Source organism: Panthera uncia (assembly GCF_023721935.1).
Source record: "Panthera uncia isolate 11264 chromosome A3 unlocalized genomic scaffold, Puncia_PCG_1.0 HiC_scaffold_11, whole genome shotgun sequence".
NCBI classification, from domain to species: domain Eukaryota; kingdom Metazoa; phylum Chordata; class Mammalia; order Carnivora; family Felidae; genus Panthera; species Panthera uncia.
This window is the reverse complement of record NW_026057578.1, coordinates 79,628,839-79,654,803: the sequence shown is the minus strand read 5'-3', so window position 1 is coordinate 79,654,803 and position 25,965 is coordinate 79,628,839. Positions and strand designations below refer to the sequence as shown.

The 25,965-nt window shown below is 38.3% G+C and overlaps 1 protein-coding gene across 5 annotated transcripts in view; it reads left to right on the top strand.

Annotated features, from left to right (window-relative positions):
• VPS54 (VPS54 subunit of GARP complex) overlaps positions 1–25,965 on the top strand; it is a 135,447-nt gene that overhangs the window by 29,255 nt on the left and 80,227 nt on the right. Inside the window, exon 1 of one of the 5 annotated variants that reach the window (XM_049650294.1) lies at positions 16,999–17,086. The exons of the other annotated variants lie outside the window; for them this stretch is intronic. The gene's annotated coding sequence lies outside the window, so the exon portion shown is untranslated. Of the gene's footprint in view, positions 1–16,998; positions 17,087–25,965 lie in introns of those variants that run through there. 5 annotated transcript variants of the gene reach the window in all.

Sequence of the window (25,965 nt, the reverse complement as noted above, 5' to 3'; positions counted from 1 at the left end):
TTTTATTTTATTTTATTTTATTTTATTTTATTTTATTTTATTTTATTCCCAGTATAATGAACATACGGTGCTATATTAATTTCAGGTATACAATATGGTGATTCAACGATTCCATACATTACCCAGTGCTCATCACAAGTGAACTCCTTAGTCCCTATCACCTGTTCTATCCATCCCCCCTCCACCTCCCCTCTGGTAACCATCAGTTTGTTCTCTGTAGCTAAAGTTCTGTTTCTTGGTTTGTCTCTCTCTTTCTCTTTATTTCCTTTGCTCATTTTGTTTGTTTCTTGAATTCCACCTATGAGTGAAATAATTTGGTATTTGTCTTTCTCTGACTGACTTATTTCACTTAGCATTATACTCTGTGGTTCCATCCCTGTTGTTGCAAATGGCAGGATTTCATTCTCTTTCATGGCTGAATAATATCCCATTGTATATACATACCACATCTCCTTTATCCATTTATCTGTTGGTGGATACTTGGGCTGCTTCCATAATTTGGTTTTTATAAATAATATTGCTATAAACATAGGATATTTACCCAAAAAATACAAAACCAGTGATTTAAAGGGATATTTTTTGGGCTTATTACCACAGAAAAGTGGTAAGGGAGAGTACCCTATTTCTCAGCTAACAAAAGGTAAGAACAGAGTCCATTTGAATCACATTAGCAGTGCAAGAAACAAGCCTGAAGCATGTGTGATAAAATTAAAGAGATTAAGGGGAAGTTGACCTAACACAAAGTAGCAAATCTGGGCTTTCACTTTTAGGAGACCCCATTGTGGAAATTTACTGGGTTTTCAGCCTATATTTATTTCCTCTTCTGAAATGGTACCCCAGTTTTGTTTTGGGTTTTTTGTTTGTTTGTTTGTTTTGTTTTTTCCTGGGGAACCACATCTTTGCTCATTCTTATTTTATGTGTTCTGGTTAAATGGACTCCATTTCATTCTGGCTTCAGGATTGGCTATGATTCAGGTCCAGCCAGTTAGAGCCTCACACTGGTCACGGTGTTTGAATGGATGTATCATCACCCAATCAGAGCCAAAGGGAGGCAATCTGGGACTTTTGCTGAGCTAGTGAAAATGTGCCTTGGCTTCTACCGGTTTGAAGGTTGTAGACTGGGAGCTGCCGGCAGTCATCTTCCTATCACTGCTCACCACTCGAAGCCTGAGACTGAAGCCAGATAACATTAGACAGCAGAGATCCTCACAGTACAGTATAAAGTCCATGAGGGCAAGAAGCTTGGCCTTATTTTTAAATCTTTTTCATTGATACATCACTCACATGGGGAGCAGGGAGGCACAAAACAAATGTTTGAGTAAAAAATTCTTGTAAAGTGAATACACGTATTTACTCCTCCCAATCACTACCCCCTCTCTCCTCTTGACCAATAGCACCATAGATCTGAGTTTTTGGATTTTATGGAATTATATAGTATACATTCTTGAGTGGTTTCTGTCACTCAACTTTATTGTAAATGTCTTTGCTGAACATACATATACACACCTTTTTTTTTTTTAACACATGCATTTCTATTGGATATACTTCTAAGAGCAGAATTGCTAGGTTACAGAGTGTACATATGTTTCACTCTAGAAGATATTGCCAAACTATATTCCACGGTAATTGCAACAACTTACTCTTCTACCCTTATATGTACCTGTTGCTCCATACCCTAGGCATCGTTTGGTATTTTCAGTCTTTTAAATGTGAATGTGTAGTATATCATATTGCATTTTTCTAACCAATGAGGTTGAATACATTTTCTTATGGCTATTTGGATATCCTTTTTTGTGAAATGTCTGTCCATCTGGCCATTTTTCTATTGAGTTTAGTGTCTTTTCTTTTTTAATTTGTAGGAAGTTAAAAATTTTTTATATTTAGTTACTACACCTATACCATACCATATTATACTGGAGTCTTATAATAAAACCTGGTAACTGGTAGAGTATGTGCTCCTACCATGTTCTTTATAAAAGTGTTTGTCTATTTTTGGCCTTTTGCATTTCCACATATATTTAAATTTTTTTAATGTTTATTTATTTTTTGAGAGACAGAGAGACAGAGCATGAGTTGGGGAGGGGCAGAGAGAGGGAGACACAGAATCCAAAGCAGGCTCCAGGCTCTGAGCTATCAGCACAGAGCCCAATGAGGAGCTGGAACTCATAAACTGGGAGATCATAACCCGACCCGAAGTCAGATGCTTAACCAACTGAGCCACCCAGGAGCCCCTCCATGTACATTTTAGAATCAGTTTACTATTTTCTGCAAATGCACCTATTGGGATTTTCATTGGAATTGCATTGAATCTATAAGTTGATTTGGAGAGATTGACATACTTTACAACACTGAAACTTCTAATCCATGAGCAATGTACAAATTTCCATTTATTTATCTTTAATTTCTCTCAATAAATTTCTCTACTTTTCTGTGCAGGGGTTGGTCTTGCATACTTTCATTAGATTTATTCCTCAGTATTTGGTATTTTTGGGCAATTGTAAATGGTAATATATTTTTTTAATTTTCTGCTTGTTACTCATATATAGAAAAACTATGGAATTTTTGTATAATGACTATATATATTGGTTTTCTATGGCTGCATAAGAAAGTACCATAAATTTCAAAATATCTTAGAAAACAAATTTATTATCTTACAGTTTCCACGAAGCAGTAGTCGAAATGCTAGTTAGCTAGATCTTCTGCTCAGAATCTCATTAGGCTAAAATCAAGGTGTCTGCAGGGCCTATGATCTCATTGGAGGCTGAGGGTCCTCTTCCAAGCTCCCTGATTATTGTTGTGAGGTTCCTCTTTCATGCTGGCTGTCATCTAGCAGCCACTCTGACTCCGGGAGGCCACTGCAATTTCCTGTCATGTAGCCCTCTCTCTCTGAAAAATGGCATTTTTGTTTCTTTAAAGCAGGAGACCAGTTGTTTTGTATCAAGTATCTCTGGTTTATGACATCTTTGACCTCTAAACTCTTTCAAAAGTACTTACCTGACTATGTAGGGCCATTAAGATGATCTTCCTTTTAATGAATTCAGGTTCAACTGATCTTTTTTTTTTTTTAATTTTTTTTTAACGTTTATTTATTTTTGAGACAGAGAGCATGAACAGGGGAGGGGCAGAGAGAGAGGGAGACACAGAATCGGAAGCAGGCTCCAGGCTCTGAGCCATCAGCCCAGAGCCCGACACGGGGCTCGAACTCACGGACCGAGAGATAGTGACCTGAGCTGAAGTCGGACGCTTAACCGACTGAGCCACCCAGGCGCCCCAGGTTCAACTGATCTTAATTATATCTGCAAAATTCCTTCACCATTGCCATATACCATAATGTACTCATGCAAGTGAAATCTTATCATATTCACAAGTCCACCCACACTTAAAGGGAGGGGATTACATAGGGCATGTACATCAGGGGGCAGGAATCTTGGGGGATGCCTTAGAATTCTACCTACCACATTTTGTATCCAGCAGCCTTACTGGTTAATTAATTCTACTAATATATGTTAGTACACAGTTATATTATCTAAACATTATAACGGTTTTATTTCTTCCCAATTTTTATACTGTTAAAATTTCTTCTTCTTAACTTACTGCACTGGCTAGAACCTCTAGTACAATGCTAAAAAGAAGTAGTGAAAGTAAATTTGCTCATATTTTATATCATTATATTTCCAGCGCTTAAAATAGAGTATGAGGCATGGTAGCTTTTCAATAAATATTCTTAAATGAATAAATGGATGACAGCAAAGCTGGTTGTAGGGGCGGGGGAGAAGAATTGGTTCTTACTTGATCATTTGAGCCTTTAAATCTCATCATGTCCTAAGTCATCCTTAACCACAGACTTTTTAATGACATGATGGCAATAAATGGCAATAAATTACTCCCTCCTCTTTTTATTGTTGCCCAAGCCAGATTTTTTGGTCAAGTTCAACCAAAATTTTAATTTATATCAGATCTCTCGGGGAGCCTGGGTGGCTCAGTCGGTTAAGCGTCTGACTTCAGCTCAGGTCATGATCTCCCAGTTTGTGAGTTTGAGCCCTGCATTCAGCTCTGTGCTGACAGCTCAGAGCCTGGAGCCTGTTTCAGATTCTGTGTCTCCCTCTCCCTCTGCCCCTCCCCCACTCATGCTCTGTCTCTCTTTATATTTAGATCTTTATATTAGATCTTTTTATCCACAGAATAGCATGAACAAACAAACATTTGGGAGAAAAACAATGATCATGCTCGGAGAAGTTAATTATTATTTTTTTGAAGAGCACTTATGGAAAGTCAAACATGTTCATGTATCTACCATATTAAGAAACTCCTCCAGGGGTGTCTGGGTGGCTTAGTCAGTTGAGCATCTGACTCTTGATTTTGGCTCAGGTCATGGAATCGAACCCCAACATTGGGCTCCATGCTGAGCATGGAACCTGCTTGAGAGTCTCTCTCTCCTCTCTCTCAAACAAAATAAATCCTCTCTCACATCCACTTCTACCTACCACTTCATCTACCCCCACCTTTTTTTTTTTTTTTTAACAACTAAGCTTCTAGCAACGGTTTATTCATCTTTTATTTTTCTCCATATAACAGTCCTCAACTCATCACAATCTGCTTCCAATTCCACCATCTACCAAATTTATCTTGCTAGGATTAGTAGTGACCTTCATGCTGCTAAATCTAATGGACATCACACATCTTGTTTGCCATAGTTGACCATTCCTAGCTTAAAAAAAAAATACTTCTTTTCTTTTCTGTGACCTTATAGTCTCCTGGCTTTCTTCTTATTTCTCTGGCTCCTTTTTCTAGTTTCCCTTGGTTACTTTTCCTTCTCTCAGAATCTAATCTGTTAACCAGAGAAATATGATGACCACTTGGAATCAAACCAGCACTCACTGACACACATTAGTGAACTAGTTTAATTATAAAGACAAAGCCATTTACAGAAACATGTTGTTTCCTCACTGATTTGATATATGCTGGTATATGCTTGTTGTACAGATTTGTGGCCAGTTGCAGGCCCCTTTTCTTTCCATTCTCTTCCCTTCCTTTCCTTTCTCTTTTCTTCTTCTGTCTTTATACTTTCAGGAATCTCATATACATCCATCCTTTCAGTTATTAACTACATGTTGACAGCTTCTGAATTTATATCCTTGGGCCTCCCTTCTGAGGTTCCAGACTCATCTATATGTCTCCTTGATATTTCCAGGTAGCTATTACATAGACATCCCAAGTTGGACATGTCAATTACTGAGCTTATGGTGCCAAATCTTTTTATCTTCCAAGGTTTCCTAACTCATTAAATGGTTCCACCACCCTCCCTGTTGCTAATGTTAGGAACCAAAAATCATCCCTAATATCCACCTATTTCTTAGCCCCTTTGTCCAACCAATCACCAAGTGCTTTCAATTCTGTTTCCTGGGATACTGCTCAAATCTGTCTACTGTCCTTTGTCTTCAGCACTACTACCTTCACCGAACACCTGGACCTCTTGGACACTGTCTTAGTCAGCTCGGGCTGCCGGGCTGCTATAGCACAATCCATAGACTGGGCAGCTCAAAAAACAGACATTTATCTTGCAGTGAGGGAATCTGAGAAGTGCAAGATCAAGCTGTCAGCAGATTCAGTTCCTAATAAGAGCCTTGTTCCTGGCTTACAGACAGCTGCCTTCTTGCTGTGTCCTCACATGGTAGAGAGAGAGTGACCTCTTTCTTCCTCTTCTTATAAGAACACTAATCTCATCATGGGGGTTTCACCCTCATGATCCCATCCAAACCTAATTATTGCCTAAAGGTTCCACCTCCAAATACCATCACACTTGGGATTAAGGTTTCAGCCTACAAATTGGGGGCAGAGGGATACAAATATTCGGTCCATTAGAGATACATTCCAACTGCTCATGCCACCTTCTCTTGGTTACCTCCAGAAACTCATTCTCCACCCAGTGATCAAACTGATCTTTTAAATCTATACTTGTATCATCTCCTTGCTCAAAGCCCTATCATAGCTTGCAATAAAATTCAAACTCCAAAATGACCAATAACTCCCTCTATGATCTGACTTTGTTCTACTTTTGTCTCATTGCATACCAGCCATATTGGCCTTTTCTCTGTTACCTAGCTCCTTCATGCCTACTTTCTTCTGGCCATTTCCACAACGTGGGACTCTTCATGACCACTATTCCCTTTCGCTGGCCAACTCCTATTCATTTTTCAGTTTAAATCCTGCTTCCTTGGGCAAGGATTCTCTGTTCACCTAATATTAAATTACATTCACCTTTACAAGCTCTCATAAGCTTCATTTACCTTTCCATGACACGTATTCCAACTCTTGTTGAACAATTCCTGTAATTATTTGCTTAATGTCTCTCTTCTGTACTCCCTCTCCACCCCAACCCAGATTGTCAGTGCTATGAGAACATGAACTGAATCAGTCTTACTTAAGGCTAGCATCTAGGACCCAGAAACATCCTTGATAAAAATTCACTGAGTGTGAATGGTTGTCTACTTGAGAATGAGGATGAGTGCAGGAGTTTAGGTAGTATTGGTATAGAAACATTTTTCGTATCTCTTCATTATAATAAAAAATTTAGTTTTTAAAATTTTATTTTAGAGAGAGAGAGGGAGAGAGAGAGGGAGTGGGGGTAGGGCAGAAGGAGAGTGAGAATCTCAGGCAGGCTCCATGCTCAGTGTGGGGCTTGATCCCACAATACTAGGATCATGACTTGAGCCTAAATCAAGAGTTGGACGCTTAATCAACTGAGCTACCCAGGTGCCCCCATAATAAGAAACTGAGAATCAGAATCAGAATATTGGGCCTACCATTAAAAGTAATTATGATTTTGACAAAAATTAACCTCATTCTGGGGGCAAGTAGTGAGTAACTGAGGTAGCCTTTAACTTACTAGGGCAAAACACAGGCAGCACAGGCAGGCAGTAAGGAATCAACCAGAGAGGAGAGCAATTTCCCTCTGGATTCCATTAACCAGAGAGATATGCTGACCACCTGGAATCAAACCAGCACTCAATGGCATGCATCAGTGAGCAAGTTTAATCATAAAGACAAAGACATTTATACAAGCTTTTCGTTTGCTCACTGGTTTGATATACGCTTGTTGTAGGGCTCTATGGAAAAATACCTATCAGTAGTCTGACTTTCAATTTGTAATAGACACAAAAATACTTATGTTTTGCAAATGTGTCCTTTATGCTCACTTTACCATTTCTTTTGCTGTGTAGACTGAACTGCAAAGTAAAGTTAATATAAACTTAGAAGAATGGAAATAGGCTTTTGCATATTTATAAGGGAGGAAAATACAAAAATAAGCTATACATTGTCTAAAATACTGCATTCTTGCAAGCAAATATGGGAACTGTCTCTTGGGGTTGGGAACTAATAATGAATACTTAAAATAAATTAATCTACATTGATTATTTCCTAAGTTATTAAATACTTATCACCAGGCAAAACCTTTTATACAAGATGCTTTTTTTTTTTTCTTACAAGTAATAAGAACCTTCATATTCCATACATTAGAAAAAGTCTTAACTTTTCTTTGGAGGAGAAAGAGAATCTGATATGTTTTGGATTCAAATAATAAGTAATTTCACTTAATGTAAATTTTCACTTTTATGGTACTTTGTTGCTGTGCCATTCCCATGAAACAGTGTGGGACAAAGAGCATGAGACTAGAAGTCTCTGAACCTGGCTTCTGATTTGAATTTGCTACTATTTGAATTCTATTTTGCTACTACTAAACCATGATCTCTTTCAGCCCTTTGGATCTTCATTTCCTCGTCTGTCAAGTGAGAGGCCTCTTCAATTCCAAAAATCCTTTATTTCAACTATGTTTTCTTTCTTTGAGTGTATTTTTTTTTAAGTTTATTTATTTTGAGAGAGACAGAGTGGGTGCATGTGTGCATGAGCCTGTGAGTGGAGGAGGAGCAGAGAGAGAAAATCCCAAGCAGGCTCCTCACTGTCAGGGCGCAGAGCCCGATGCAGGGCTCAAACTCAGGAACCATGTGATCATGACCTAAGCTGAAGTCAGAGGTTTAACTGACTGAGCCACCCAGGCACCCAAAGTTTGTTTTTGTTTCATATAGAAACTTAAAACCATGGAAGGGAAAATGGCTTTTCTAAACCTAGAGTTAGATTTTTGGAAATAAGTTTTCCAGATTGAAATCAGATTCTGATTGAGAACTTTTTATTAACATTCAGGAATTCATAGAAGAGAATAGGTGAGAAAACATATATATTTTATTTCCTGATAGAATGGGAACCAGAATGACCAGACAGTGGCATGGGAATGCAATGGCTGTTCTAATATATTTTGGTATTCAAGAAACTCCATTATATAATTGCAATCCATTGTTATGTTAATCTTTTACTTTGGATTATATTGTGAAATTGTCCTGGTTTCATAATACTCGTTTTTTTTTCCTCTCTCTGTTTATTTTGCTTGTAAAATATCTCCTTACTGTTTTTTTTTTCCTTTCTATTTAAAAATATTACATAGTGGTGTAATAATGTATATTCCTATTGCTTAAGGGGTTCCTTCTGTGATGGCTGGTGTTGAGACACAAACCCACTTAGTGGAGAAAATGGTTCTTGAGGAAACCTTTGAGAGGCCAAGTATGGCTTCTGTTTCTCTGGAAATGTATGGCTTTTTTTTTTTTTTTAATGTTTACTTATTTTTGAGAAAGAGGGTGAGTGTGAGCAGGGAAGGGGCGGAGAGAGAGAAAGACAGAGGATCCAAAGCAGGCTCCATGATGACAGTAGACAGCCGGATGTGGGGCTCCAACTCACAGACCATGAGATCAAGACCTGAGCTCAAGTTAGCTTAACCTCCTGAGCTACCCAGGTGCCCCTGGAAATGTATAGCTTTAAAATGGCCTGTAATATTATGAGAAAGTTTTTAGGTAGAATTTCTCCTTTTCCTAGAGAAATTTTAAATAAATGTTTTTTTCCCTAATAGATGTTTAACCATCTGTCCTTATAGTTCTACTTCATTATATAATTGCATATTTTAAAAATAATTTCATATAGTTATTACTTAAAGTATTCCAATTATAAAATAAGCTAAGACCATCATCTTTATAAATCTAACAAATTAATGTGGCTTACAAAAATCTTGAGTCCTATAACATATTGGTGGCAAATTGTTTTTAAGACATTAGACTAATTGGTTACTGATTCTGCTTAGTGTATAGAAAAAGTGGTTTATGTGTATAAGTACTAGTCTGTCTTCATCTTTTATTCATTATGTCAACAAGTGTTTATTGAATTCTCAACTTGCACCAGGCACTGTACCAGGTGTTGGGGGGTAATGTGGTAAAAAAAAAAAACAAAAAAACAAAAAAAACAGACAAAACTCTCTGCCCTCATGGAGCTTACATGCCTGTGGGGGAAAGATAGACAATAAATAAATAAAATGTGTGTGTGTGGGGGGGGGGGTGTTAGATGATAATAAAGACTAAGGTGAAGAATAAGGCAGAAAAGTATATTGGGCAGGGTGTTGCAATGAGAAATATGGGTGTCATGGAATGTCTTCTTGAGAAGGTAAAATCTGAATAAAGACCTGAAGGACGTGAGAGAGTTAGGTATTTGGACATTTGGGGGAGAAAAGCATTCCAGGCAGAGGAAAGAGCAAGTGCAAATGCTGTGAGCCAGGAGCATGCCTGCCATGTCCCAGAAGGAGCCCAATATGACTAGAGGAGAATAAGATATGGGGAGAGCAGAAGGAGATAAAGTCAGAGAGGAAAGCCTGGGATGACATCATCTATGACCTTGTAAGGACTTTATCTTTTACTATGAATGAGACAGAACCACTGGAGAGTTTCAAGCAGAAGAATGATATGATCTGACTTATGTTTTAGGAGGATCAAGCTCACTATTATGTTGAGAATAGATTGGTAGGGGACAAAGGCTAGGAGACCTTGGGCATGATCCAGGCAGGTGGGATCATTGCATTAAACACTACAGAACTCCAAGAAACATCATTCACACTGCGGTCTCTGAATGGTGCTTCCTATAACGAGCGGTGTATAGTGTAGTTAGGGGCCCTGTGGGCAAGATGGCTTGGACCAGGGTGGATGCAATGTGAGTGGAAAAAAAATGTTCAGTCAAGATGTATTTTGAAGGTAGAACTAATAAGATTTGCTGACATAGTAGATATGGGATATGAAAGACTCAAGTATGATTTCAAGGTCATCCATTAATTTCATGAATTATTCATATTCATTATGCCAAATACCATTTACTAAGGGGAAGTAATTCACATTTCTTTTTTAATTCAGCAAGCATTTTGTTGAAAGCCTACTACATAGTATATCATCCCAGATTCTGTAGGAATATTTTTTAAGGTACAATTGCAGCAACAACAGAAAATCCTGCTCTGGAAATATTGTAACTTAGTTTGTTAGACAAGGCCTCTATAGTTAAAAGAACCAAATAAAACAATGGAGGAACCAATACTGTATACAGCAACATAAGAAAAAATATGACCATGGGATTAATAAAATGGTATGTGTATATGTGTATGTCTACGTGTGTGTGTATGTGTATATATATATATACATATAACTACATATAACTATATGTAACTACATAGAACCGTAACTATGACTATAGCTGTACACACACACACACACACACATACACACACACACATATAATTCGCCTCTAGGGAAACTGCCCAATTTGAAAACAATTTTACATTTGTCAGGATATGCCCATTTCTGATTGCTATACTCCTCTAATCTATTCAACAACGTTCACTATTTTCTGATAGTAACATGGCTCATGTGTTTCCTATTCAAAATGCTGGACTAGGTATGCTGTGTAGTTGACTCCTGTTGCAGGAGGAAGTATATAAAAGGCTTCATGTGTAAGATAGGAATTACCTGTTTCATGTGCTCTTCTCTTGCTGATGTCTCTTGCTGTTGCATTACTCATAGTTTGATTGAAAATTCACAATCTTACCTTGGCCCCTAGTTCCTATTTGTCCAATTTCTGACTTGCACATTTTCTTACCTTCTCACCACTAATCTTATTTGTGGCCCTTTGGTTTATGAGGATTTTTTAGATCTTGTGGTTTCTTGTGCCTCACCTCCTCCACCTCATTCAAAGCCATGTCTGGCCATGTTTCCTGTTCTGTGGTTTTCCTAAAAATAATGAGATAGTGAAAATTATAATAATGAGTATGATAGTTAACATTTTTAATATTGATTATGAGCTACATACTAAGCTATACTATTCAAGTACACTTAAATGTAATCCTCACAACACATCTATAATGTGGGTACTATCATCATTCCCATAAGGAACTGAGCTTTAGAGAACTTAACATGCCTGAGGTTACTCATCTGGAAGTGGCAGAGCTAGGAGGCAAACCCAGAACCTATGAATACTATTATGCTACAATATGTCCTTCTGTACCATATGCATATTAAACATACAGAAGGAGAGAAAAGCCAATCCCAACAAAGTTCTCTATGTCTAATAATTATCTTTCTAATGTTACGGATTTATCATTTAAAAACTTTCCCCAGTTCAAGTTGGAGATAACATTTGTAATGTAGTCCTATTTTATTATTTTTTTTTTAATTTTTTTTTTAACGTTTATTTATTTTTGAGACAGAGAGAGACAGAGCATGAACAGGGGAGGGGCAGAGAGAGAGGGAGAGACAGAATCGGAAGCAGGCTCCAGGCTCCGAGCCATCAGCCCAGAGCCCGACGCGGGGCTCGAACTCACGGACTCACAGACCGTGAGATCGTGACCTGAGCTGAAGTCAGACGCTTAACCGACTGAGCCACCCAGGCGCCCCTGTAGTCCTATTTTAAAAGGCATTGATACTAGAGTTGGTTTTACATGGCCCTAGACCCAGGTACACACACACACACACACACACACACACACACACACACACACACGCTGGACACAAGCCAAAAAAGTAGTCGTTGAAAGTAGAAATGCCAATGGGACTCAAAATAAAAAAGAGAGGAGGGAAAAGGAAGAAAAGTAACAGTGCTTATTGAGCATTTCATGTTATCAGTTATTGCATTAAAATGCTTATTTAATCCTTACAACAACTCTGCTATTACCCTGGGAGAAAAATAAAAGGTGAAGAGGTTATTACTCCTATTTGGCAGATGAAGAAATAAAGGACTAGAAACTGAGATCAAAATCATAGCTGAAGTGTCAAAGCTGAGTTTAAAACCCAGAGTTAGCTGAATTCCAAAGCCTATGGAAATAATTACTACAGGTGGAAGATAGATTCTAGGGTAACCATCATGATTTCTACCTCCTGGTACTTACATCTTTGTGTAATGCCCTCTCTCTGAGTGTGGGTAAACCTTGTGACTTGCTTCTAAACAACAGAATGTGGCAAAGATGATAGAATATCACTTTCTTGCTAGCAAACTCATTTTAGAGAGTATAGAGACACTCTTCACTGCTTTGATGAAGTAAGCAGCCATATTGTGAAAACATACATGACAATGAACTGCAGGTGGAGCTGAAGGCAGCCTCCAGCCAGCAAGAAACTAGGGCTCTCAGTCCTACAACTGCAAGAAAAGGAATTCTGCTAACAATCTGAATGACCTTGAAAGCAGATTGTTCCCCAGTCAAGCTTCCAGATGAGAACATAGCCTGACTCATGCTTTAATTGAAGACTTATGAAGCAGAAGACCAAGCTAAGCTGTACTCAAACTACTGACTCACAGAAAATGTAACATAAAAAATATGTGTTATTTTAAACTGCTAAGTTTTGCTAATTTTTACACAGTAATAGAAAACTAATACACCACACTACCTTGGTTTTCCCTGTGCTTGCAGCACAGTAAATTCTTAGTAAATGGTAGTTGCTATTATTATGATAATCAAAATGGAAATTTGGAGTATCAGAGTCAAAGAAAAATGTAACAGGAAAATATAACAAAGTTAATTGTTTCCAATGTAATTATGCAACTGATTTAGGAGATACAAATGATGGTATGTCAAAAACTTGTATATTACTCCCAACAATTATTGAATGTATTCTTATCACATGAAATATAAAATTTCTAGTGGTGCTTATATCCATGCATAGTTTTAATGTCTTACACCATACTCAAAGTAAATTGGGAAGTTTCCTACATTAAGATAGTCCTACTAGATATGAAGACATAGTAAAACCTAGTTTAAGATTCCAGCAATATTGTTATAAATTGTGATTTTTAAACATCTAACATTTAAAAAATGTTTATTTATTTTGGGAGAGAGAGAGAGAGCACATAAGTGAGGAAGGGGCAGAGAGGGAATCTGAAGCAGGCTCCAGTCTCTGAGCTGTCAGCACAGAGCCCAACACAGGGCTCAAACCCACGCACGAACTGCAAGATCATGTTGGACTCAAACCCACGAACTGTGAGATCATGACCTGAGCTGAAGTCGGTTGCTCAACAAACTGAGCCACCCAGGTGCCCCTAAACATTATAACATTTTTAAATAATTTAAATATGATAGAGAAAATAATTCAGGGCATTCGATCAAAAACCTAAACCATAATGAAACAAACTACTATCAGCATAATACTTTCAGTTCATGAGTGCATGTGGATTTTGCTTACCAAGGATAAAATATACTAAACCTATGATGTAATTATACATATTTAACTATAGAGTAGGTTAGAGGACTTGAATGGGTTTCTATTTGATAGAGTTAAGGTTTGCCATTGTGGGGAATAAAGAGAGGCTAGTGCTCATATCTAACTAAAATGCAAAATGATTTTTCTGATTGTTCCTTCTACCAATGCCCTCTTTCCCTTCTGTATTTATATTAGCATGTGAATGTATAGTTTCTGTCAAACATGTCATTAAAAATGGTGTTCACTGATTGAATAGACATGTTAACCTCACTACTGCTACACACACAAATATGCACTGAACATATAGTTAACATAAACATAAGCCTTTTATAGGTGTTACAGCAATAGAAAATTTTCTCACTCTCCCTTTAATGAGAATATATGACCCTAATGAACATAATAACTATTCATAAACCTTTTTAAGAAAATTTTTTAAAATTTAAAATTTTATTTTAGAAAGAGAAAGAGAAAAATCTTGCAAGTGGGGGAGGGGGCAGAGGGAAAGAGGCAAAGGTAGAAGATTCTCTCTCTCAAAGAGAGAATCTTAAGCAGACTTCACACTCAGTGTAGAGCCAAATGTGGGGCTCGATCCCACAACCCTGGGATCATGACCTGAGCTGAAATCAAGAGTCTGCTGCTCAACTGACTGAGCTACCCAGGAGCCTCCATAATTCTTAATGGGTTTAATAAATACTGTGCTAAATATAGTGTTAGTAATATAGCAGCTAAATCTTTCTTCATCTTTTGAGGGCAATCATGATTTCTATCAGTTTTTCTTAATTTTCTGTCATCTGTGTTTTCTGGAAATGAACACTAATAATGCATCTATACACATTTATTATTATTTTTTTTTGTTTATTTTTTTAGCATTTATTTATTCTTGAGAGAGAGAGAGAGAGAGAGACAGAGCATGTGCAGGGGAGGGGCAGAGAGAGAGGGAGACACAGACTCCAAAGCAGGCTCCAGGCTTGGAGCTGTCAGCACAGAGCCAGACATGGGGCTCAGACTCAGAGACCTTGAGATCATGACCTGAGCTGAAGTCGGATGCTTAACCGACTGAGCCACCCAGGCGCCCCTATACACATTTATGTGATTTGGCTTTTCTAATAATTGATTCAATGAAAGCAATCATTTATAATGAATTGATTCAGTGAAATCATTTATTATGAATTGATTCAAGAGACAAGTGAATATATTAATTTGAAATTTATCTAACTTTAAATTACTGGTCCAGTTAACAGGTTATTTTCTTTTTGTTTTCTTTTGTTTTTGGCAAAGTTTATCATCAGCATTTACTTTTCTGTTTAGATTCATGATTATGAATTGTTCTGTGGCAAGGTAAAAGTCTTGTTAGATCCCTAAAAGAACTTAAGGACAATACTGAATGTGTATTTTCTTCCTATGGCATGTTATCTACAGACGGATAATGAGGAAAGCAAACCAGTTTGTCTTGTTCCAGTGTCTGGGAGACAACTCACGATTATTATTTAATCCAAGTGCCATCATGAGCAGTTTGGAATCTTTTTTGGAACAAAGTGGAGAATAATCGCAAATATTTTTTAAAAGGCCAAACTGCCAGGTTTAAGGCAGCTTTTGAACTGTTGTTGACTTCCTGAAACAGGTTCAAAATATGGAAAATTGCTAAATCCATTTCTTAGTATAATCTATGAATCGACTCTAGATTTAAACTGAAATTATTTTCCTCTCTGGCGTTGAATGAAATTTGAAGCTTTCCTTAATATTTAATAATAAAAACTCATCTGGTTTTATAGGAGATTGGGGATTTAGAAGGATTTATTACTTTCTAGTTAAACTTATTTCACATTGGGGATTGATTTCTTACTCTCTTTACAAAATTGTAGGGAACTGAATTTAGAAAAACATAAGGTAAGAATTTCCTCTTAACTATTTTTGTTGCATCCTTCTCTTTTTTCCTGCCTCCCCCAACTTTATCTATTTAGTGGGTTAAATATTTCACAAAGTTATTTTTGCAGTTTTCAAAGTGACTTCTTGGAAATGAAACTTGCATCGACTTCTTTTTTCAATCCCCAACTGTAAGAGCTACATTTTCACTTTTCATTTGTTAAAACAGACTGTCTTATAAATGCCTGAAACTTTGGTAGATATTTTTAGGCAAGCAATAGTTTCAAACTGGAAAGAAATCCTCCTAACACTAAGACATAAACACAAATGACTGAGGGCCCTTTTTTCTCTTTTTAAAAATATTCTAAAGCATTTCCTTTCTTGCAGATTTTTTTTTTTTTGATTAAAATTGCAAGTCCTCAGATACCAGGTTGAATTGCATTATTGTTAAGAATCACAGTGAGAAGGTATTAATACACACGCACTTCCAGTATCTCAAAGAGCAGAAATAACCGGCTTAAATGCCAGAATAGTGTGATAGATGTCTGGTAGGAAGGCCAGGAACTAGGGGAAAACTTAGAAAAGTACGCGGTGGGGGAGGCATCAATGGAGAGACAATGCGCTGTTTTCAGAGTCCAGCGTGTCGTGGCGGAGAGGATGACCTTTAACCTTTAAAGGACATTTATTTGGGAAACTCTGAACAGCGTTCACTTTGAGGGGGCGAAAGGCGAGGTGGAATGTTGTGGCAGTATCTACTTTAGTAGGTCCAGGGTGGTTTAGGGATGTTTGGAGTCGGTTGGTCCGGGGGTTGGGCGAGGGCCATGTTGAGGGAACGCGGGCCAGTCCCAGGGAAGGCGGAAGCCGGCACCTGGATGCTCCGGAGAACAACTCGGGTGGGGGAAGGGTCGTGGAGAAAAGTAGAGTTCAGCGTTGGTTTCTGTCTTCGCGTGTAGGACGATCAGAAGAGGCGCAGAGGAGCCGCGCGGGGTGTTTCCCGCTCCGGGGGAACGCCGGCAGCACCCGCGGCGCCCGCGCCGTGGCCCCTCTCCCGAGGCGGCGAGCGCTCCCCCCGGCCCGGGCCGCGGCCCTCCCGCCCCGGCGGAGGCGCGCGGTGGATTGTGGGCTGGGGGCTGCGGCGGCCTCGCGGCGGCCTCCGGCGCTGTCTCCCGGACCTAGCCCGGCCGAGCCGGGCCGGCGGGGTGAGGGGAAGCAGTGGAGCAGGGAGCAGAAGCGCTAGGGGTAGTGGTCGCGGCGCGGCGGCGGTGGCGGCGGCGGCGGCTCCTCTGGAGGCCGGGGATGTGGGAGAGGCGGTGGCAGCAGCGGCGGAGGCGGCGCTGCGGACCCGGGGGAAACTGCTGGCTGACAGGACACCCGGGAGAGACGTGAGGGAGCCGCCGCTGCCGCCTCTCACCCGCGAGCGGAGCTGGGCTCGGGAGGGCGGCCCTGTGCTCCCCCGGCCGACGGGCCTGCCGGCGCGGGGCGGGGGCGGGAGGCCGGGCTCCGGCCCGGCGGGGCTCCGGGCGGCGGCGGCCGCGGAGCAGCCTCGGCGCGACGTGGAGGGCTGGAGGCGGCGGCGATGCACTAGGCCTCGCTCTGGGGCGGCTGCCCGGGACCCGCAGGTAGGTGTTGGGCCGGCCCCACTTGACCCCCCCGGCGCTTCGCGGCCCACCCTCACCCCGACCTCCTGTGGAGAGAGGGCCTGAGACCCCACCCCCTGTGTCACCTCCCCGGCCCGAAGCGGACAGAGTTTCGGTCACAACTGACGGGCGCTGAAGCTTCCATTCTCTTCTCCGCCACCACCTCCTCTTCCTTTTCGCTCCCGCTCTGGGATCGGGGCGGTAGCTGCTCTCCCCACTTCAGTCGGCGGCCGCAAACGCCGCTGTCCCCCCTCTCGCCCCTCTCTGGGATCCGGGCTTTGGAACTTCCATCACCCTCCTTAGATGCTGCCCCGAAACTTTCCCTTTCTTTTCTCGGTAGGGCCTTTCAGCCTCCTTTTGAGCCTACTGGAATAATTTAAATATTAAAAAATTGTTTTTCTTCCTGGGGAAGGCTACCCCCCTTCCCCCATTAACTCGGTGTTTTGCAGTTTGGCGATTTAGCTCGCAGTAGTTTGTTCAGTAATTAATTTTCTTCAGTTCTGCTTCTTAACATCTGTGCATTGATACAAAAGCAGGCCTCCCCTGCCCTCCCATCGTTGACAAGGGAACTTTTGGCTGTACATTATAATTAACTACTTGGTCTGTCCATGTGTTGTGAGTTCAGGACGATTATTTTTAGAATTTTGACTGACCTGGGGTTGCAAGTTTTGTTTTGTTTTAACTCGCCTTTAACCAGCTTTATTTTTTGTCCTTTATTGAGTGAGGCCCTCCTTACTTTCGAATAATTAAATTGTTTGCACTGTTTGTTTTTTTGTTTTTAATTGGCTCTATTTCTGATTTGTCAAACCCCAGGGCGATCAATAGTAAATGATTACAAGGCAGATGATATCATGATATAGTATGCTGAGGAATGCGTTATTGTGGTTAACTTAAACTGCAGATTTTGACGGACATTCGAGTTGACTTTTATAAATCTGATAGTTCTAATTGGAAAAGTACTTTGAGAGCCTTGATGATTTCTAAGCAGTTTTGATGGAACAGATGGAATGATTGGGATTTGACTATATTTGTATTGCAGTCAGAGTCTGATTTCCTAGAAATGAGTATTACTTGATGGTTCATAGTGGTCATCATTGCTCATGATAGGTTTTGGTAAGAATGATCAATATGTGCAAATTTTGGGTGGTTGATAGTTGTGGTTTGGGGGATTAAATGTTTGCAGTTTTATTGTGATTTGGCTATTTTAAAATTATAATCTGGTAACTTAAGAATTACTACCCTATGAGGACAGACCTTACAGTTGGAGGATCATTTTTAAAAGAAGTGAAAAATGTATTGATTTTCTTTGTAAAGAACGTATCACAGAACTGTAAAGACTTCACATTTTGTTGATGATATTTATATATTTTGTTTTTGTTACTTAGCATTTGGCTTTCTGAAATGTTTTCATTGTTTTTAAATTATCCAAAGTTTACTAGAAAAAGATTAAATTTTCATGTTTTTCTGGAAAAGTTAAAATTTATTTCTGGGTAGGTATTAAGTTTTTATGTCAGAATTAAAATCAAATATAACTCATGAAATGGCAAACTTCGCAGAATTTGTTCTTAATCATGTTCCTTTTTCTATCCATAAAAGTTGATTAAAATTCCTTTTTCCTGCTTCTGGCCTTTTACATCTTTGAGTAACACTCATTTAAAGGATGAAATTAAATGATTTATAGTATATTTACAGAGTTGTGAAACCATCATCATAATAAATTTTAGAACATTTTCATCACCCCAGAAAGAAACCTGGTCATTAACAGTACTCCCCATTCCTCCTACCCCACCCCCAGACCTAGGCAACCACTAATCTTTCCATCTCAATATTTGCCTATTGTGATTCATTCATATAAGTAGGTTTTTGAAGTTTTTCTCTGAAAATCAACTTACATGTTTAAAATATTTTGAGTCCGAGAATAAGCAGCTGATCACTGGTGTTAATAACTGATGTTCTAAACAACTATTTGGTTGTATTCAGCATGAAGTATAGAGAAAGAAAAAAGCATAAATGGTTTTTAGTGATCTCAAGAGGTGATCTGGTCAGCTGGGAGTCACGTAAAAGTTAAAGGAGTATTTTTGCCATTGAATATTAGGATATCAGGGTTAGGAAAAAAACGTAAATGTCATCAGCTTGCTTCCTACTTGTTTCACAAATAGATGGCAGGAACCATATGAGGAAATCTGAAGAGTGGAAGCTTGAATCTCTAAGATTGTGGCTAAAGAACCACAGTGTGGCCATGTAAAGCAAGAAATGGGGATTTGCTAGTTAGAATTGTTTAGGTTCTTTTATGTATGCATGTATTTGACATTTTACTAGCATTTACTCATTTTGGGATGGAGGGTTGTCAGGAGACTAATGCATCTGCAGAGATGAAATCCCTCTTACAAAATCCTCTAAAAATGCTTTAACCTAAAGGAGGATGGCATATACTATAAGGTATCTTCTTGTACTTTTACTATCTTATTTTTAAAAAATTCTATTTTAAAAACAAAATTAATTAAAAATAAATTAAGACTGGGGTGCCTAAGTGGTTCAGTCGGTTGAGCATCTGACTTTTGATTTCCACTTGGGTCTTGATCCCAGGATGGTGGAGTCAAGCCTCACTTCCCCTCAGTTGGGGATTCTCTCCCTCTGCCTCCTTCCTCTGCTGTCTTGCTCACATGTGCTCTCTCTTGCTCTTTCTCAAAAACAAATTAAGATTAACAAGACTGGTTGGAGGCCTTCTTTTTCAAAGACCTGGGGCCCTAACATCTAAACTAATGGTTCTCAAAAGAGGGTAAATTTACCCTCCAAGGGACATTTGACAGTGTCTGGAAATGTTTTTCATTGTCACAACTGAAGGTGTGGTGCCATTGGCATATAGCCAGGAATGTTGCTAAATTTATAAATGCACAGGATACATCCTATGTTATCCTGCACACCCCTCTCCCCCAACAAAGAACAAAGAATAGCCACCCAAATGTCAGTAATGTTTTAAACCTGTGGTTTGTATTATTCTGGCTAGTGTTCTCAACTCCTGCCAGGTGGGAAAATAACTCTCATTGGGTATATTAGATTAGCCCTTTAGGTCCTCTAGCAACTCTCTCTTTGCAGTTGAGGGCATATGAGGGAAAAATAAAAGGACATCTAACTATGACACAGTGCAGATATTCTTTAGTAAAATTAGTAATTAGAAATAATTAGAATTAGATATTCTACAGTAAAAATTTTTTTACTGGAAATGGCAGATTTGTTTTACTGCAGATCTGAACTATTATGTGTTGAATTGTTCGTTACTGGTGCATAAGTTTTTGAGGGGTAGATTGGGCCCAGGTTGTGGAGTTTTTGAACGTGATAAACTTGATATATACCACTATCAAAGAATACATGAGGAGAGTGACCTATCGTATCTGAATTTTAGAAACATGATTCTAAAATTGAGTGAGGTTAGAACCAAAGAAGCTTTTGCTAGGAGATTCTCACAGCAGTCTAATCTGCAAATAAAATCCTGAACTAGATTACTCGCAATTAGAATGGAGAGCAAGGGATGGATGTGTGATGAATTTTGGAGGTAGAATCCATAGGACAGTCCACACTGGTATAGAAATTAAAGAATGTAGAGAGGTCAGGGAGTCAAGTTGGCTGTAGGGTTTCTAGTTTAGGAAGCTAATAGATTATTGTGCCATTAACGGAGCTAGAGAAGGAATAAACTTTTGGCAGGTGGTGGCAGATAAAGATGGCATAAATAATAAATTTAAGTTTTGGCTATATTGAATTTTAGGTATCTTTGAGACTTGTAGGTGAAGATGCCTAGTAGGCAGTTAGAAATGTGGGTGTGAGACACTGAAAAGAGCTTATAACTGGAGAAAGATCTGAAATCTGTCTAGTTTTCTCTATCTCCACTACCATTATCGGAGTTCAGGCTATGGGCATCTCTCAGTGAGATTAAGCAAGTTTCCTATCTGGACTCTTCTAGTCTTAGTCTTCTCCATTGCATTCTCTGTGCTATAATCAGTGATTTTTCTGAAGGGAAAATCTGATTATATCATTTCTCATCATAAATTATTTCTGTGACTATTTTATCCTCATGATAAAATCCATATTCCTTATTCTTTTAATAGATTTGTAATTTCATTTAAGTTATTTTCCCAACTTACCTCTCTAGCCTTGTGACTCTCCCCAATTCCCTCCTCCCCCTGAATATATAATTTTCTCAGACATGTTGAATTATTTCCGGTTTCTGGCAGAAGGCTTCTTTTCCTGTCCAAGCCTTTGCAACATACTATTCCCTATTCCTGGAGTATTCTCCTTTTCTCATACTTCCTCCCCTCTGTTTATTTGGTCACTTCTACTTATCTTCACTTCCTTGTAAACTTTCATTGATTCATTATTTTTTATTATTATTGAAAAATTTTAAACCTACAGAAAAGTCAAGAATAGTGAACACCTACACACACATAAACACTCGCCCCCCCACCCCAATTTCTTTTGCCAAGTCTGAAAGTAGGCTGTAGATTTCATTACATTTCACCCCTAAATACTTAAGCATGCATCTCCCAATTACAGGGACATTCCCCTATATGATCACAATGCTGTTATGATACCTAAAAATATCAACACTCAACAAGCTTATTAAACATACAGTCCATACCTAAATTTCTCCATTTGTCCCAAAATTTTTTATAGCTGTTTTTTTCTCTACACTATTACAAGATTCAGTTAAGGTTCATGTATTGCATTTGGCTGGTATGTCTCTTTAGTCTCCTCCAATCCAGACTAGGCCCAGTGCCTCCCTCTTCTTTTTTGGTTTATCCTTTGAAAAATAGAGGCATTTGTGCTCGAGTTTATTCCATATTCTGAATTACTCTGTTTCTTCATGATTAGATTCTGGTCAGATATTTCTGGCAAGAATACCACACAGATGATAGGTATTCCTACGACTTTATCACATCAGGAGGCACATAATGGTAGTCTGTCCCCCTGTTGGTGATTCCAGCTTTGATCATTTGGTAAGGGTAGGAACTGACAGATCTCTCTATTATTTTTTTAATAAATAACTGATAGGGTAGTACTTCATGGCTATGTAAATATCCTTTTCCTAACATCCTTTTAAACCAATGGTTTTATCATCCATTAATGATCCTTCCTTGAGTCAATCATTGCATTTGAGGATTACAAATGGTGATTTTTCTATTTCTCTTATTCTGTCTGCATTTATTACTTTTATTGGCTTTTGAGGGCAGTGAGGTCAGATTTGATGAAGACTGAATATAGGCAATTGAATTTAGAAATCAGGTCATTCCTCACCATTTCCAGAGCAGTGAGTGGTAAAGATGGAAGATTGTGCAGGAGGTAGACCCAAGAGAGAATAGAGGTTTGCCAATGAAGGGGAGGCAAGAAGTAGCTCAAGGAGATAGAGCTGAGGGAAAAAACTTTAATTTAGCTCTTGAACTTTTTTTTTTTTTTTTTTGATGGGCTGATGAGATAGGAGAGTCAGGGAATAATTAATAGAACAGGGCTGGGATGAAGTGGGAAGAGGTGAAATCAAGAACAGTTGGTTGGAGAATTAACTCTGGACAAGAGTACACACCTGTATTGTCTATCAGAAGTTAGGAGTTGTGAGAATTAGGTACATTTGAATGTGGAGGGTAGAAGTCCTATCTGAGGCTTTTTTTTTTTTTTTTTTTTTGGTATGAAGTAAAAAGAAAATTACTTTTTAAGCATGAGATACATGCAGGTAGGTAAACTAGGGGATATGAAGAGAGTGATGAAAGTTTTTTATAAATACTGTGGGGATTGGGGAAGATCAGTGTTTCAGTATAAATGAGTGAAAGGACTGCTGAGCAGGGTCATATCTGAGATTGGAGTTTATACATTTATAATCTGCATGTTTTATCTAAATTTTCTCCATTGTTTTGCAGCCAGGAACAAAGCAAAGATAGATTGAAGATGGATGAGGGAGGAAAGAATTAAACCTGCAAGGGACACTGTTGAAGTAATTGACAGGGGATAAATCCAAGTCATTTTTGTTCCTTTTAAGAATATATTAATATATAATTTCTTCTAACAGATATTTTTAAGGTAGGGTAAATTATACAGATTTTATTTTCAATTTACTCTTCTTGTGTAGGCATTTTAATGTCTTATGGTTTACACATTTAAGATATATGCATTACCCAGTAACTTTAAATTAGTGATTTTAGAATTTATTTGCTAATCTTTGGCTGAGACACCAAGAACAGAATACCAACATTTTAATCTGATTCACTTTGACAAAAATTTCACTAGTAATATAGTCATATCAATGGCCCAAAGGAGTAAAATAAGGCATCTAAGTTATATTTGGTTCTCACTGAATTTTTTACATGCTAGAGGCAGATTTTATCACAGTACAGTTTTATCATTCAATTCCAGGCCTGTGATGTTTAGTTAGTTTCAGTGGCTGCCCTATTACGTTTTTTGGTGAATGTGTGAGGGAAAAAAGACATTGCTTTCATTTTGAGTAACATCTAGACTTAAAAAATATATATAGTTTTTTGAGGATATTTATGATTTTTATTCCAGATAAGGATGTCATACATGAAATATCACTTATTTTTTAAATATTTAAATTTAATATTACAAATAGTTATAGTTTTTATCGTTGTAGCCATGATTATCTCTTATTGTTCCTTCTTGTCACTAGATCGAAAGTAAATGAGGAACATAAGTAAGCACATGTATTCAGTTTCCTCCAAGACACGGCCTTATAAATGTCAAATGGGAATATAAGGAAAAAGCAGATTAGTGCAACTTTGTTCTTATTTTCTGGGTTCACTTTGGCTTCTTCCATGCTCCTTTAATACCCAAAATGAGTAGACAAGTACTTATTTATGAGGGAGCCTTAATTTGTTAATTATTTCTTGAAAGCCCACATCTTTCTGTTTAAATTTTAGCTTTATTGTTGAGATCGTTGTGGTTAAAAAATTTTAAGTACTTTAAAAAACTATGATTAAACTAGATTTGGTCAGGTGACGAATCGTATACTTAAATAGTGTAGAAGTATATTGTCATTTGTGTCTAGGTTGTATGAAAGAAGACTATCTATAACATTTACCAGAAATTGGCTCCTAAAATTCCAAAAGTGTTGTGGAAAATATTTCTTAGAATGTGAGATATTTGAGATATTTTAGATTACTATGATTTAAAAAATAGTCTGTACTGATTTCTGTCATTGATCTTTGGTAGGACATTACAGTATTTTTTTTTTTTTCCTTGTTTGTGTCAGTACATCTAAATTTAGGGAAATCAAGTTTGCTATTTTTTTGTTTGCTTTTAGAAAAAATAGGATTGAGTATAGATTTTTTTTTTCTTTTTTACTAAACTCAAACCCAAAATTGTATCACAAAATACTACCTCTGTCCAGCTCCAGTGTAAAAAAACTTCCCACTATATCTTCTCAAATTACAAATAGACATTTTATAAACGTTAATTAATAAGTTCATTTATTACTTAGAATTCACAACACATTTCTTGTTGAAAGTGTTGAAATGATGGTCTATAGTAGATTATGTATCCCAAGTTGCAGCTCCAGAATTATCCCTTTGCTAAGAAAAATATAGTGAATTATACGATGAAAATGTGTCTTTTTCCTTAAGGAACTGTTTTCTAGTAGTGCCAGTTTTATAAAGTTCTTTGAACCTAAAACTGCTGTAAAAAGTCAAGCCTTTAAAAAAATGTTATCACAAACAGATGTTAACTATTGCTATCATTTTTAATATAAGATGGATAAAAATATTTGTTAGTGTAAGTAATTTTTATTGGATCAATATTGATAGATCAGATAAGGAAAAAAAGAAGAAAGTACTGGGTGCATGAAATAGATGAGAGGCAGTAGTGAAAGAATTTAGGTTTTGTTTGTTTTGTTTTTGGAGAAGCAGTATGGTTTAGAGATAGAGGCATGGAATTTAGAATCAGATCTGAGTGCAAATCCCGTATTCACAATTAACTAGCTAAATGGACTGAAACCAATTATTCTTGAACCTGTTCATCCACATAATGGGTATTCATTCATTCACTGATTCATTCAGACGTGTTTTTCTAGCAAGCAGTTATGGACTATATAGTGTCTAGTCAAATATTAATGATAATATAATTCTTTCTTTCCATTGCTTCCCTCTCCCTTCTTTCATTGATAACTGGTGGTGGGAGTGAGGCATTCCAGGTTTGCCCAAGTCCCAGCTGATTCTGCTCCTCCCACCTCTGCTTAAGGGCATTAGGTAGAGGAATAGGATGCAGTGCAATTTTTCTGGATCAGCTTGCTCATTTTCTCACTGTTGCCTGACAAAGTCCTGCCTTTCTCAAGGTGGGGCATAGTGTAAAGTGCCTCATAGTCCCTGGGAGTGATTTTTGTCTCTGCCTTCACCGCCACACCCCTAATCCCTGTGTTTATCTAACTCTTGTTTCTCCCTCCATCTTCTTGCCCTAGTACCTTTTCTTGTTCCTTTTTAGTTGGTTTCTTGCTGTTTGCCTACATATATGCTCAGGTCTCCGGGACCTAAAAAAATTCGTGCTCAACATTTAGTTTGTTTTCTTTCACCACCAAAAAGATGTTGATCTTGTTGCCTTTAGTACTTCATTACTTACTTAACCTTTTGTGGTATGGCATCTGCCCCAACCACTGTCCTAATATTATTCTAATTCAGTATCCTTTCTTTCTAAAAATTTTTTAATGTTTATTTACTTTTGAGAGAAAGAGAGAGAGAGAGAGACAGACAGAGCTTGAGCGGGGGAGGGGCAGAGAGAGAGAGGGAGACAGAATCTGAAGCAGGCTCCAGGCTCTGAGATGTCAGTACAGAGCCCCATGTGGGGCTCAAATCCACGAACTGTGAGGGCATCAC